Genomic DNA, 16,405 nt, shown 5'->3' with positions numbered 1-16,405 from the left:
TAGATGCAAAAATCCTCAACAAAATACTAGCAAACAGAATCCAACAGCACATTAAAAGGATCACACACCATGATCAAGGGGGGGTTTATTCAAGGAATGCAAGGATTCTGCAATATACGCAAATCAATCAATGTGATAAACCATATTAACAAACTGAAGGAGAAAAACCATATGATCATCTCAATAAATGCAGAGAAAGCTTTTGACATAATTCAACACCCATTTATGATAAAAACCCTGCAGAAAGTAGGCATAGAGGGAACTTTCCTCAACATAATAAAGGCCATATATGACAAACCCACAGCCAACATCATCCTCAATGGTGAAAAACTCAAAGCATTTCCACTAAGATCAGGAAAAAGACAAGGTTGCCCACTCTCACCACTCTTATTCAATATAATTTTGGAAGTTTTAGCCACAGAGAAGAAAAGGAAATAAAAGGAATCCAAATTGGAAAAGAAGAAGTAAAGCTGTCACTGTTTGCAGATGACATGATCCTATACATAGAGAATCCTAAAGATGCTACCAGAAAACTACTAGAGCTAATCAATGAATTTGGTAAAGTGGCAGGATACAAAATTAATGCACAGAAATCTCTTGCATTCCTATACACTAATGATGAAAAATCTGAAAGTGAAATCAAGAAAACACTCCCATTTACCACTGCAACAAAAAGAATAAAATATCTAGGAATAAACCTACCTAAGGAGACACAAGACCTGTATTCAGAAAATTATAAGACACTGATGAGAGAAATTAAAGATGATACAAATAGATGGAGAGATATACCATGTTCTTGGATTGGAAGAATCAACATTGTGAAAATGACTCTACTACCCAAAGCAATCTACAGATTCAATGCAATCCCTACCCAACTACCACTGGCATTTTTCACAGAACTAGAACAAAAAATTTCACAATTTGTATGGAAACACAAAAGACCCCAAACAGCCAAAGCAATCTTGAGAACGAAAAACGGAGCTAGAGGAATCAGGCTCCCTGACTTCAGACTATACTACAAAGCTACAGTAATCAAGACAGTATGGTACTGGCACAAAAACAGAAAGATACATCAATGGAACAGGATAGAAAGCACAGAGATAAACCCACGCACATATGGTCACCTTATCTTTGATAAAGGAGGCAGGAATGTACAGTGGAGAAAGGACAGCCTCTTCAATAAATGGTGCTGGGAAAACTGGACAGGTACATATAAAAGTATGAGATTAGATCACTCCCTAACACCATACACAAAAATAAGCTCAAAATGGATTAAAGACCTAAATGTAAGGCCAGAAACTATCAAACTCTTAGAGGAAAACATAGGCAGAACACTCTATGACATAAATCACAGCAAGATCCTTTTTGACCTGCCTCCTAGAGAAATGGAAATAAAAACAAAAATAAACAAACGGGACCTAATGAAACTTCAAAGCTTTCGTGCAGCAAAGGAAACCATAAACAAGACCAGAAGACAACCCTCAGAATGGGAGAAAGTATTTGCAAATGAAGCAACTGACAAAGGCTTAATTTCCAAAATTTACAAGCAGCTCATGCAGCTCAATAACAAAAAAACAAACAACCCAATCCAAAAATGGGCAGAAGACCTAAATAGACATTTCTCGAAAAAAGATATACAGACTGCCAACAAACACATGAAAGAATGCTCAACATCATTAATCATTAGAGAAATGCAAATCAAAACTACAATGAGATATCATCTCACACCAGTCAGAATGGCCATCATCAAAAAATCGAGAAACAATAAATGCTGGAGAGGGTGTGGAGAAACGGGAACACTCCTGCACTGCTGGTGGGAATGTGAATTGGTACAGCCACTATGGAGAACAGTATGGAGGTTCCTTAAAAAAGTACAAATAGAACTACCATATGACCCAGCAATCCCACTACTGGGCATATACCCTGAGAAAACCATAATTCAAAAAGAGTCATGTACCAAAATGTTCACTGCAGCTCTATTTACAATAGCCCGGAGATGGAAACAACCTAAGTGCCCATCATCGGATGAATGGATAAAGAAGATGTGGCACATATATACAATGGAATATTACTCAGCCATAAAAAGAAATGCAATTGAGCTATTTGTAATGAGGTGGATAGACCTAGAGTCTGTCATACAGAGTGAAGTAAGTCAGAAAGAGAAAGACAAATACCGTATGCTAACACATGTATATGGAATTTAAGAAAAAAAATGTCATGAAGAACCTAGGGGTAAGAAAGGAATAAAGACACAGACCTACTGGAGCACGGACTTGAGGATATGGGGAGGGGGAAGGGTGAGCTGTGACAAAGCGAGAGAGAGGCATGGACATATATACACTACCAAACGTAAGGTAGATAGCTGGTGGGAAGCAGCCACATAGCACAGGGATATCCGCTCAGTGCTTTGTGACCGCCTGGAGGGGTGGGATAGGGAGGTTGGGAGGGAGGGAGACGCAAGAGGGAAGAGATATGGGAACATATGTATATGTATAACTGATTCACTTTGTTATAAAGCAGAAACTAACACACCATTGTAAAGTAATTATACCCCAATAAAGATATTAAAAAAAAAAAAGAAATAAAGGAGGGTTCACATACACCTGACTTCCATACCTGGGCTACCAGCACTGCAAGCAAGGAGGGGGGCACTCCCTGTTGTCTCCTCTGTTTGTGGGTGAGTGGTATCATCACTGTTCTTTCAGGGTCCTCACCCTGACTCCTATAAAGCCCTGGGTTTCTTCCCTCTGCAGAATTGAGGCTATTCAATTAGTCCAACACCCTCACATCTCTGAACTCTCCAGACAAATGAGAAGAGTGCTTCAGCTTGACAGATACTCTTGGTTTCTACTCAGAACACGGGCAGAATTTATGAGACCCTACATTTTAGAGTCGGTGTTCACCTTAGTCCTCACTCAGGTCTCTGACCCGAACTCTGTGTAGGACTTAGGACTCCTCCCACCAATAACCTGGGTAGTCCAGCCTCAGAGCAAAGCCCTCAATTCCCTGAGTCCCTAGAGGGGGAAGTCAGGGTCCTACATATATGACTACCCCTGGCTGGAGCCTCCCACAAGTGTAGGGGTGCTGCTTTGTGATGCCACCCCTAAATGGGGTGGCATCATCAGTATTTAGGGCCCTCACCTTCACCTCAGTTAGGACCTAGGTATCCTCCATCTGCAAGATGGAGTTACTCCCTAGACCTAGGCCCTCCCAGCCCCGAGACATCTCAGGCAGAACTCAGTTTGATGGCTCTATTGGGGCTTCCCAGGGCCTACAGCAGCAGCGAGACTTAGTGCAGTTTGTTATGGGCCGAGTGGCACCTCTCACACCCCACTCAAAGTCTTCACCTTGACTCCAGACCAGTACTGGAAATTTTCTCTTGGCCGCCGGAGGCATGGCCCTCAGATGAAAGTTCTCACTTCCTGAAACCTCTGAAGCCGAAGTCAGGATGACTCACATCCGGCCACAACTACTCAGGGTCTCTGACAGCTGACAGCAGGGGCGGGGGTCTGTGGTACTCCAGTGTTCTGGAGCCGGTGGTCCCTAGGTCCTACATACAGGGTGCCCATCTTGGAATCTGTCAGAGCCTGGGACTCCTCCCTTTACTGACCTGTGCCCACAAGTTTCACCTCCTTGAGCTCCTGGGGGTGGGGGGGAAGTCTGGGCCTGCTATATATGACCACCCCGGCCTGGAGGCTCCGGGAACTGAGTGCACGGGTGCAGCTTTGTTGCCATCTCTACTCCCTCATTAGCGCTCAGGCCCCGCCCCTCCTCCCGCCCCCCACCCCACCCGCCGCCTTGACTTCAGTTAGGGCCTAGGTTTCCTTGATTTACAGAATCAGGAAATTCTCTCTTAGATTAAGGCTTTCCCCCTTGAGAATTTCCAGGCAGAACTCAGCCTACCAGTTTTTCAGGAACCTTTCACTTTCGATCACAGAGGCGGGATTTGTGGGGGTAACCTTTGTTATGGGAGGGAGGAAGGATCCCTTGGGTCCGCATTCAGGTCCTCACATTGACTGCAGAGCAGTCCTGGGAATCCGCCCCTGGCCGAACAAACGCCGTGAACAACCGTCCGTCTCCGCCCCCGGAGCGGAAGTGTGGGAGCCACTACCGGCTGCGGCTGCCTCGTGCGGGGTTCCAACGGCTGACGGGACGCGCAGGGCTTTATGGGATCCCGGGGTTCAGAGGTCAGCCGTCCCATGATCCTCCCTCGCGGGTCTCTCCGGGCCATCTATTAGAGCCCGTGACCCCTCCCTCTGTGGTCCCGAGTCCTTCAGCCTCCAAACAAAGCCCTCACCTCCCCGAGTCCCTAGTGGGGAAGGCAGGGCGTTGCTCTGACCATCTCTGCCTGACAAGAAGGGCGCCACCCTGTGAGCCTCCCTCCTTGGGAGAGAGACGCTCTCATTAGCACTGAGGTCCTTACCTTGACCCTGGTTTGTCTGGTTATGGCCAAGACCCCTTCCCTTGCAGAACTGGGACCTGATCCTGATAGACAAAGCCCTTCCCTCGCCGAAACCAGACAGACAGAAATGAGGAGGCTTCTCATCCCTATGGCTCTGCCTGGGGCCTCTCGTGGTTAAGAATGGGGGCAGGGGTCTGTAAAGCCCCCTCATTTGTGGGTCTAGTGATACGTCTTTCCTCACTCAGGGACCCCACCATACTCCTGGCCAGTCCCGGGACCGGATCCTCCCTGACCCTCCAACCTGAGCTTCTCCCTCTACTGAACTGAGGCTGTTCTTAGACCAAGACTTTGACCTCACTGAAAACTATGAGACTTATAAGAGAGGATGCCCTGCCTGGGCATTCTAGGTCTGAGAGCACGTTTGGGCAGGTCTCTGAATGATCTATATTTTGGCGTGGTTGTCTCTCCAGTCCTCACTCATTTCGGGGGGGGGGGGGTGTTCCTTTTGTCTATCTCTTGGATTAAAAGGTTCCTGGGGAATGCTACATCCCTGCAAACTCTTGAGCAGCGTACCTAATGCAAACCTTGTAGTTTCATGTCCCAGACTTGACGTGAGATGGGGAAAATGCAACATAAGGCAGGGGGCCCAGGACAGGGGTGGGCTCCCAGAGAAAAATAATGCTAATCTGTCCTTTTCAATAGCCAGAATTAGCCTCTTCTGTGACTTGTTTTAATTGATTTATAGACATACCTCTTTTTACCGTATTTCACTTAATCATGCTTCACAGATATTCTGTTTTATTATGAATTGTAAGTTTGTGGTTACCGTGCATTGAACATGTGAATGGGTGCCGTTTTCCCAACACCATGTGTTCACGTGGGGTCCCTGTGCCACATTTTGTTAATTCTTGAAATATTTTAAACTTTTTCATTATTTTCTTATGGTTCTCTGCTCAATTATCTTTGTTATTCTTGTAACTGTTTTTGTTTTTTGTTTTTTTGTTTGTTTGTTTTTTGCGGTACGCGGGACTCTCACTGTTGTGGCCTCTCCCATTGCAGAGCACAGGCTCCGGACACGCAGGCTCAGCGGCCATGGCTCACGGGCCCAGCCGCTCCGTGGCATGTGGGATCTTCCCGGACCGGGGCACAAACCCGTGTCCCCTGCATTGGCAGGCGGACTCTCAACCACTGCGCCACCAGGGAAGCCCACTGTTTTGTATTTTTAAATTAAGATGTGTACATTTCTTTTAGACACTGTCTAGTAAGTGTACAATAGGATTAACAACTTTTATAAGCACTGGGAAACCCAAAATTTCGTGTGATTTACTTTACTGCAATATTCGCATTATTGCGGTGACCTAGAACCCAACCCACAGTGTCTGAGATATACGCATACTTCTAAAGGAAAGGAGCTGTCCAGGATGGTTTTGTGCTTCCCCTGATTGAGGTTATGTGACACTGCATATAGAGATGATCCTATTGTCACTGAGCAGCATCTGTTTCTTCTCCTTATTCCTGTTCCTCCTTCTTATTCCTAACTGGCATTTACTGAGGTATTCTTCAATGCTTTGGATAGATTCCAATCCCGTTCTTTAGCCACACAGTCCTTATCTTTATCCCAAGATACATTTGAGTGTCAAGGAATACAAGCTCTGCTTTAGGCCAAGAGGAGTATAACAGTGTGAGATCTAGAGGAATTCAGACCAGGAGTCTAGTCCCAGGCCTGTCATTTACTAGTGTTACCCAGCAAGGGCTCACTGCCTGACATGCATAGAAGCCAATACTATCACACTGCCTTTTGAGATAAAAACTTTATTCCGGGACTTCCCTGGTGGTGCAGTGGTTAAGAATCTGCCTGCCAATGTAGGGGACATGCAAGAGGGAAGAGATATGGGGCTATATGTATATGTATAGCTGGTTCACTTTGTTATAAAGCAGAAACTAATACACCATTGTAAAGCAATTATACTCCAATAAAGATATTAAAAAAATGTGTTGAAAAACAAAATGACACAAATGAACTTATTTACAAAACAGAAAAAGACTTACAGATATCGAAAACAAACTTATGGTTACCAAAGGGAAACGTGGGGCGGGGGGGAATGGATAAATCAGGAGCTTGGGATTAACACGCCCACTAATATATATAAGACAGATAACCAACGAGGACCTACTGTATAGCACAGGGGACTCTGCTCAATATTCTGTGATAATCTGTATGAGAAAAGAATCTGAAAATGAACGAATATACGTATATGTGTGACTGAATCACTTTGCTGTACACCTAAAACTAACACATTGTAAATCAACTATACTCCAATAAAATAAAATAAAAAATACCATGTGATCCAGCAATCCCACTCCTGTGCACATATCCAAAGAAAACCATAATTTGCAAAGGTACATGCACCCCAATGTTCACTGCAGCACTATTTGCAATAGCCAAGACATGGAAGCAACCTAAATGTCCATCGACAGAGGAATGGATAAAAACTACGTGGTACATATATAAAACGGAATATTACTCAGTCATTAAAAAAAGAAAGAAAGAATGCCATCTGCAGCAACGTGGACGAACCTAGAGATTATCACACTAAGTGAAATAAGTCAGACAGAAAGACAAATATCATATATCACTCATATGTGGAATCTAATTTTTAAAAATGACACAAATGAACTTACTTACAAAACAGAAACAGACTTACAGATATCGAAAACAAACTTATGGTTACCAAAGGGGAAACGTGGGGCAGGGGGGAATGGATAAATCAGGAGCTTGGGATTAACATACACACTACTATATATAAGACAGATAACCAACGAGGACCTACTGTATAGCACAGGGGACTCTGCTCAATATTCTGTGATAATCTGTATGAGAAAAGAATCTGAAAATGAACGAATATATGTATATGTATAACTGACTCACTTTGCTGTACACCTGAAACTAACACAACATTGTAAATCAACTATTCTCCAATAAAGCAACAAAAAAACAAAAAAGGAATATACACGTGTAACACCACCTCTGGGCAATCATCTTAGGCATGGGTGAAAAACCCCATCACCCTGTAAAGCAAGGTTTCCAGTCCAGGAGCAAGGTCTTTTATCTCCTGAGTCAGAGGACCCTCATTAATATCAATCAGGTTTAATAAAGTTTTGCCACAGTCATCCAATAGCCAACTCCCATTAGCCAATCCTAACAGATATAACAGTCAGACCTAAACAAACATAGGCAAACAAATCCAAAGGCCTGGGACTTTAACCCAATCCTTTGAGTACCTCAGCAGCTGTAACCTTTTGTGCTGTCTCTCTTAGGGTGGAACTCTAGCCCACGATCCTAGCCTTAGGACTCTAACCTGGACTCTATCCCGAGCAAAAAAAACTCCCCCAGGCAGGACTCTAACCCACAATTCCGATGAGATTATTAGACAATTTAGGTACAGGCACATTTTAACAAGGTTACTCACCCAAAAGACGTCTGATCCAGGAGCTGTTTCTTTTCTCAAAAGTGCAAGTAGCCCGAGGAGCCTGGAGTGCCATGGCGGGGAAGCAGGAACCCAAGAGCCGACCTTCTAGACAAATTCAGTCTAGGTGGCTACGCAAGGTTGGTGCTGAGGGCCCACACTCTGCCAGGGGCTACAGTGCCTCAGGCAGGCGGTCACAAGACCTAAATCTCACCTGGGTTGCCAAAACTTACTGAACAAGGGCTCACTGCCCTGTGTGCACAGAAGCCAACACTATGGCAACAGTTTTTGAGAAAAGAGCTTTACTGCAAGGCCGACTAACACAGGAGACAAGGCTCTCAAATCTCACCTCAATCCAGCGGTCTGGGTGAAATTTAAGGGGTCAGGGTAATTTCAAACTTGGAAGCTAATTGGCTAGTCTTGAATTAGTCCATATAAGCTACTCATGCTGCTGGAGGCCAGATTTTCCTTAACTGAAGGATTGTCACGGGCTCTCCAGGCAACATTTCTATTCTCTGAGTTCTGCAGACTGAAGATCTTGGTTCCAGGGTCATCCTAGGGTCATGGGTTGCTTCCTGGAGATGTGCAGTTCTGTCTCTGTAAAATAACACAAGGTTTGATTAATCAGCAACCTATTTAAGGAGGCAAAACCAGTTTAAGCTGATCAATTGTTTTACGTGCTGTTTCACTAGCCCCGTGAGCTTGAGCACATTAACCAAACAGCAAGACAAAGAAATCGCAATTAACGAAAATGCTGCCTAGCAAGGACAATCATGTAATATCCACACCAGAGGATATAATACATAATGCGCTTGTGGGAGAATCTTTCCTAGTTGGAAACAACTCAAAGTCCTTAGAATTTTTGTCATTGACCAGTATCTTCCCTACCAGCTACGCTTTCTTCTAAATAACCATTATTTCCACTTATTTAACTACCAACAAAAATCTAGAACTTGCCTAGAATTTGCCAAATTACACACAAGATAGAATAATTGAGTACGCTTTTAATGGTGAGGTCTCTGGCTCCCCCAACCCAGGGTAAAGACTGCCAGCCCAGTGGATTCTGGATTCTCTGAGGCCCTCCATCTGAGGCTCTGGCCGGGCTCACCACTCCCACAGTCTCATCTAGCCCACCAGGCAACCTCACTTGAAATTACTTCTCACTGAAGGCTTTGCATTTTCCTAAGGCTCCAAACTGCCTTGCCTCAGGCCATTTACACTTGCGTGCTTTCAGCTCCAACTGCCTGCTCTCTTTAACCATACTTTTTACTTGTTCTTTAGGTCGTAGAGCGCATCCCACCATCTTTTTATATAATAGCAGCTCCTAGACTCTAAAATTCAATGGGCAGGGGCTAGATCTTGTTTTTGTGGTGGTTGTTGTTTGGGGGCTTTTTCTGGGGGGTGGCGGGGGGAAGCATCCACAGTACTAGTATGATGCCTTCCTAAGAGCTCATTCTCAATTAATGACTGGGAAATTAAAAAGGAGTAAGCATGTGGCCTAATCCATTAAAATTTAATTTATCCTACATTCCTAAATAATCTAAGCAAATCCAGGTGTATGACTTCTACTTTTACAAGAAGAAACATGAGAAGGATTTAGGCAAACCACAAATTGACGATCTTTCCCTTATTTATAGTCTTTCTTTCGGCCTTTATTGATTAAATATAAGGTACCTACTGTATACTATGCACTATGCTCAGACTACAACCCCAAATAAAACAAAATATGAGGTTTTTTTTGTTTGTTTTTTTTTTGCGGTACGCAGGCCTCTCACTGTTGTGGCCTCTCCCATTGCGGAGCACAGGCTCGGGACGCGCAGGCTCAGCGGCCATGGCTCACGGGCCCAGCCGCTCCGCGGCATGTGGGATCTTCCCGGACAGGGGCACGACCCCGTGTCCCCTGCATCGGCAGGCAATTCCTACTGCAGAAATATAAGAGCCCATTATGGAGGTAGACATGCTGAAGGTTGTCAACAAAATGTACAGGGAACAATTCCCTGAGATCCTAAGGAGAGCCACTGAGCACACTGGGTTTTAATGAGGTTCCTTACCTCCATGAGAGCTCTGGGAGGAAGTGAGTATGACGCATCATGTCACCATGCCTAAGTGACATAGCCTCAGGTCTGACAACAGGGACAGTGCTCTATGTGGTCCCCTTCTTTCTGGGAGAGATCCTTTCATTGTCAGTCAGTGTCATCATGTTAACTCCTGTTAGGAACTGGGTACCCTTCCTCTGCTGAATGAGGCCTCCCCCATCAGTCCAAGGACTTTAAGTCCCTGAAACCATCCTCCTTCAGGCAATAAGGGATAAACTTAGTCTGAAAGCCCTGTCTATTGCCTCCCCAGGCCAATTACAGACGCGGGACTTTCTAAGGATGTATGTGTAACGGGGTAGTTGGTTGCCGCACTCCTCATACAGGACTTTTACTTTGACACTGTCACGCCTGGGATTCCACTCTCTGCTGAACAGCCAGCCTATAAACCAAGGTCCTCCCCTCCCTGACACCCTCCAGGCAGAAGTCAGGGGGCACTTGACCCTGCCAGCTCTTGCCTATGCCTCCCAGGGCTAACAGCAGAGGAGGGGCTAAGTGTAGCCCTGACAGTGGTGGACTGAGTGGTCCCCATGTCCACAGACAGGGTCTTCACTATGACTCTGCACACTTCCTGGGGCTCCATTCTCTGCTGATCTAAGGCTGAGGGCTCTGCTGATCCCCAGAGTCCCCACCTTCCTGTGACCTGAGTTGAAAGTGTTAGTCACAAGCAGCCAGGACTGTTCTGGACCTCAAGGGGCTGCCAAAGGGGATGGGACTTTATGGGATCCTACTGTTCTGGCTGGGTCTTTATTCAGGTTTATCACTGTCATTTCTGTGAGAGACTCACACTCTCTCCTCTACCAACCTGAGAACTCTGCCCTTAGACAAATTTCTTATGGCCCCAAGAAGCCTGAAGAGTAAGTGAGGGTACGGTTAGCCTAACAGGTCTGCCTGAGACCCTCTGTGTCTGATAGCAGACAGGACTGGTGTCCCAATGACCACCCCCCAATATTCTGGGCTTTGGTCTCCTCAGTCCTCCTACACGGGGCCCTCATCTTGCTTTCTATCTCTTGGATTAAAGCCTGCTTAGGAAATTCCACATCTCTGCAAACTCTTGAGCAGTTTTCGCTCTGCAAACCTTACAGAGAATGGGTCCCTGGCCCAGGAGTAATGTGAGATGGGGAAGCTGTAGCACAAGGCAGGAGTCCCAGAACAGGTGGTGGTAGCCTGTCAGGGAAAAAAAGTACACTGATCTATTCTATCTCATCAGCCAGATGAAGATTCCCACGTCACTTCTGTTCTGATAGATTTACTTTCTACAGGGAAGAGACTGTGAGGATGATTTTGAGAGCCCCTAGTCTTTTGAGGTTATCTAACATCGCAAATGTAGATGCTTATACTGTCACCGAATATTGTCTCTTTCATTTATTTATTTATTTATACCTCTCAAATATTTTGGTATTCTTAATGCTCTGGCTACGTATTCCAATCCAGTAGTTTGAGCACAAGGCCATTCTTTTTATCACCTAAGACAAAGTTTGAAGTACTGAGAAAACAACTGAAATAAAAGACACGGGATGTGTCTCAGGGTAGGAGGAGTAGAACAGTACGAGCTCTACAGTAATTTAGACCAGGAGTCTAGTCCCACCCCTGTCATTTACTAGCCTTATGAATTTTGGCACATGACCAAACTCTAACTCTATGAGCCTCAGGATCTTCACTGTGAAGTGAGTTTGATAAGACCTGTCTTGTAGGACTGGTGGAATATATGTAATGTATGGAAAGCAGCTGTCACTGTGCCTGTCTTGTATTGAGACGCTAGGGAATGGCGGTTATTACTATGATTATCTTGACCTCAGACGTTACCATCAATCCAGCTGGGATTTTTTTTTTTTTTTACATCTAAGATATGTCAGAGAATATGCAGCATTCTAGCCGGAAAAAATCCTCCCAATCAGCCAAAATTCTGCTTTTAACAATGAAAACTAAGGCATATGTTCTCTCCACCCTCTCTTTACCCTGCTTTTTTACTTGCTCTTCTTGAAGTAGAGAGTATCTCACCCTTTTCCATACAATAATAGCTTCTCTGAGAAACGGTAATTGCATGGGCAGAGGCTAGGACTTTTTTGATTAAACATCCCCAGTACGAGCACAGAGACTTCTTAAGAGCAGATGCTCAGTTAATGTTTGTGTAAAATAAGAGTCATGAACAAATCATTTGCTATAATTTGTATTCTCAAACATTCTTGAAAACCATAAGCAAATCCAGTATATATCTTTTAAATTTACAAAAGAAAGACTAAATGGAGTAAGGCAAACCAAGAAATTGATCAACTTTGCCTTTAGCTCTCTATCTGTCTTATCTATCTTATCTCTCCATCTAGCTACCTAGCTATCTTCTGATCCTATTTTAGCGTGGTGTTCTTTCATGTTTCCGAGGATATTCTTATCCTAAAGTGATGTTATTCTTGTTCTGGACCACAAAAGTGATTTAAGGATTTCCAATTTGTATTTCAAACAACAGAATTCTTACTCCTAAATCTGACAAACAGCAATACGTGTGTGATCCATGTCATTCATATACTTATATTCTGAATCTAAATAAACTTTCTGTTGAAAGGAACACCAATTAAAAATGCAGGAAAAAAGTCAACAAGTTATTTAAGCATATCAGGAACACTGGTTAACAGGCTTTTCCAACCACAAAGTGAAGAATGGGTGGGCTTCAGACCTCACTAGGGGTGTGAGGAGAGGCTGGATGTGGCCCTGGAACGCGCACGGCTGTGGCAGTAGTGCCAGCCCTGGCTGCAGCCCTGGCTCGGGCTCTCTCTCCCTCATCTCTCAAAGCCTCTTCATTGTGGGGTGGGAAGGCAGTGGGGACCGTATCGTGGATCTCCAGATCCATGGAGATACGGTTCTGGTTCTGCATCCAGAACCTCCAGCACTTTCATCTTGCTGGTTTCAGCGCGGGCTCTCGGGCCCCACAGGAACTCAGAGCATGGCGGATCGCTGCTGGGCACCTGGCGGTACTCCAGGCACCTTTCCTGCACCAAATCTTCTGTGATAAGCTTCCTGGGCTCCACCAAGATGAAGTGCCTCTTTCCATCAAAAACACCCAAAACATTCAGGAATTCCCAGATCTCCTCCTCAGAGGCGCGGTCGCCATGCAAGAAGATCACACCGAGGACAGGCATCAGGGGCCCATTCTTCCGAAACCGCCCGCCACTGCTCCGACGCCCATCATCGGTGAGATCTAGCTTGCCGACAAGGACATAGGAATGACTGTTGGGCTTGACTTCCTTCAATTCTAGGCCAAAGACCAGCTCCATGCACTCGGAGGCTCTCCTGGGGATCTCAGGGAAGTGCTCCCTATACCTTTTGTTGACAATCTTCAGCTTTTCTCCCTTTTTAATGGGCTCCTTTATCTTATATTTATACAGCATGAACTGCACCAACATCCCTGCCTTCCTGGTTACAAGATCCTTTCCAGGATCACTGGAGGTTGAGGCCTGGGAGGAATTTTTACTTTCCTCAACTTGGCCCTTGGCACGTACATCATATCCTGGGCATGAAACCCCTGCATCACGAGAGCTAGTGGCTGGGGCTCCCTGAGGCTCCTGGCGAGTGCCAGCAGCAGCGGAGCTCGGGAGAGTACCCTGAGAAACAGAAATGGGTGAGGAAGTGGTCTCTTCTACCCCTGCTGTGGTGGCCTGAGCATTAAGACCTTGGGTCTCACCTCTGTTACGGCGGCGTTCCTCACGAGCACGGAGCTTACTCTTCTGACCACGAGGCATGGTGGCTGTGGTCAGGGACAGCAGACAGGAGTGTGGGCCAATGACAGGTGATTTGGACACCTGGAGGCTGGAGAATGAGATGACGTGAGCACCTTAAAGTAAGGAGATTCCACCTTGGCTTTATCAAAGGCTGCCTCTGCAAGTTTCCTTGAGGGCACTGCTCTGGGAACCCACAAGGTTCCTGTTTTCCCGGTCAGCCTGTCCTCCCAGAATCCCATAGAGGAAACACAGAGGCCTTAGAGTTTTACTCTACATCCTATCAGCCCTGCCTTGGATTTACTCAGGTGACAACAGGTGCTGGCAGTGGGGTCCTCTCGGTTCATCTTCAATATTATCATGTCAGGTTTCTGCAGAGCCTGGGCACCCTCCCCGCTGCTACTCTTAAGCTGACACCTCAAACCTCCCTGCGATCCAGGAGAAGGAAGTGAAGGGGTGCCTCAGTCCACCTCCCTGCCAGGGGACACCAGAGCTGCGAGCTCAGTAGGGTCCTTTCTATCCTGAGTTCATTGCGATCATCATTCAAGGTCCTCACCTTGGCTCCTTTAAAGGCTTGGCACCACTACTCTCCATTTGCTGACTGGTGGATGCACCTTCAGACTCAGGACCTCACCTCTCTTAGACGTGATATAAAGAAGTGAAGCAGACGCTCTACCTGACAGTCCTTCCCAGAGATTTCTTGGGCTGAAATCCAAGGGTTGGGCTGGACACTTTGAGTCCTAACTCAGGTTCCTCAATTGGGCTCCTGGTAGAGAAGCTCAACTTTTGCCTGAATTGATGCCTATATGATAGTAAGAGCCAACCAGCCTCTGTCCCAATAGGAGGAAGTGAAGATGACCGTATCTAACTAAACGTGGTTTCCCAAGAATGAAAGCTGTTGCAGGCAGGCTGAAGTCCTTGTGGTCCCACACAAGATCCCAATTCAAGGTCTAAATGTGCCTCCTGATAGGGTCTAAGATTTATCCCTCTGCTGACATGGGACCACTCTCCTCAGACCAAGACCCTTATTTCCCTGTTAGCCTGTAGTGGGAACTGATGGGCATTTCTGCCTAACATCTATGCTTGAGGTCTCCCAGGGATGCTAATAGTGAGGATTCTTTGTGGCCTGAATGCTTTCATGTGGGACATCCCCACAGTCCTCAAGGTTCTCACCATGACACCTGGCATAACCTGAAATCCTCCCTTGCCAACCCGAGGCTGCCCCCTTTGACCTGGTCTCTCACCTCCCTGAGATGTCCTGGGAATAAGTGAATGCAACTCATGTCAAAATACCCAATTCTCCCAAGCCTGAAAACAGGGCTGGTGCTTTATGCTGCCCCGTTTCTTGTGGGAGGGGCCCCCATCCCCACTCGGTGTCACAACCATGAATGCTGTTGAGGACTAGGTCCCTTTGCGGAATTGGGCTTATTCCATTAGACCAAGGCTCTCATCTCCCTGAGACCATCTCCAGAGGAAATTAGGGGGCACCACAGCCTGCCAGCTCCGCCCGGAGCCTCCTCTCCTGAGTTTGGGAGCCATGAGGTAGCCCTCATTTCCCTTCGTCACTAGAGGGGAATTTAGGTCACTCAACATCTGTTTACCTTGCTAGGGCCTCCTAGAGCTGAGAGCAGGGGCGCTGCTCACTGTGGCCCGCTTTGAGGGTCGAGGTCTGCTCACTAGCACTCAGGGCCCTCATCTAGGACTTAGATCTTCTCCATTTGTAGAATCAGCGCTACTCTCACAGACCAAGGCCTTCTGCCTGAGACATCCTAGGCCGAATTCAGCCCGATAGCTCGGCTGGGGCCTCGAAGAACAAGATCGCAGGGGGGGGATGCAGGTGGGTCACCTTTGTTATGGGGGGAGGGGGGAGGGAAGGTCCCTGCAGGCTACATTCAGGTCCTCACCGTGGCTCCGGACGAGTCCCGAAAACCCACGCTCGGACGAACAAACGCCGCGGCTCCCGGTCAGGCTCCTCACTTCCGAAGCGGAAATCCGGGGGAACCGCATCCGGCGCGGCGTGGGGTCTCCGAGGGCTGACGGCAGGGGCGGGACTCTGCGGGGACTCCCACTGGTCAGGGGTCAGGGGTCAGCGGTCCCTGCGTCCTGCTGGTGCCGTCTATCAGAGCCTGGGACCCCTCCCTCTATGGTCCCGAGTCCTCCAGCCTCCGAACAAAGCCCTCACCTCCCCGAGGCCCTAGCTGGGGGAAGTCGGGGCGCTGAAATTCATAGAGCAAGCCAGTAGGTTAGAAACTCAGATGTTACAGTCTTGAGTCCAAGGTCTGTATAGCAGGGCAGGCATACTGGAAACTCAGGCAGGGTTTCTGTGTTGCAGTCTTTTTTTTTTTTTTTTTTTTAAATATTTATATATTTATTTTGGCTGCACCGGGTCCTCGTTGTGGCATGCGGGATCTTTAGTCGCGGCATGGGAACTCTTAGTTGCAGCATGCATGTGGGATCTAGTTCCCTGACCAGGGATCGAACCGGGGCCCCCGGAATTGGGAGCACAGAGTCTTAGCCACTGGACCACCAGGGAAGTCCCTGTGTTGCACTCTTGAGGCTGAATTCCTTCAGGAAACCTCAGTCCTTGTTCTTGGGGCCTTCAACTGATTGCACGAGGCCCAGTCACACTATGGGTGGCAATCTGCTTTACTCAGAGCCTACAGATGTAACTATTAATCGCATCTAAAAAATACCTTCACAGTGGACATCTAGACTGATAACTGACTAAACAAC

The 16,405-nt window shown here is 46.6% G+C and overlaps 1 protein-coding gene and 1 pseudogene across 2 annotated transcripts in view; both read right to left on the bottom strand.

Moving 5' to 3' along the window:
• Positions 1-16,405, bottom strand: part of CFAP47 (cilia and flagella associated protein 47) — a gene marked incomplete at both ends in the record, with an annotated part of 506,613 nt that overhangs the window by 459,917 nt on the left and 30,291 nt on the right.
• On the bottom strand, positions 12,638-13,696 carry LOC309977873 (melanoma-associated antigen B4-like; annotated as a pseudogene). Its single transcript has one exon. The product of its transcript is annotated as a melanoma-associated antigen B4-like (transcript).

This window comes from Leucopleurus acutus (genome assembly GCF_964270905.1).
Source record: "Leucopleurus acutus genome assembly, chromosome: X".
Taxonomy (NCBI): domain Eukaryota; kingdom Metazoa; phylum Chordata; class Mammalia; order Artiodactyla; family Delphinidae; genus Leucopleurus; species Leucopleurus acutus.
The sequence above is the reverse complement of the archived record's forward strand: the minus strand, read 5'-3'. Positions and strand labels throughout refer to the sequence as shown.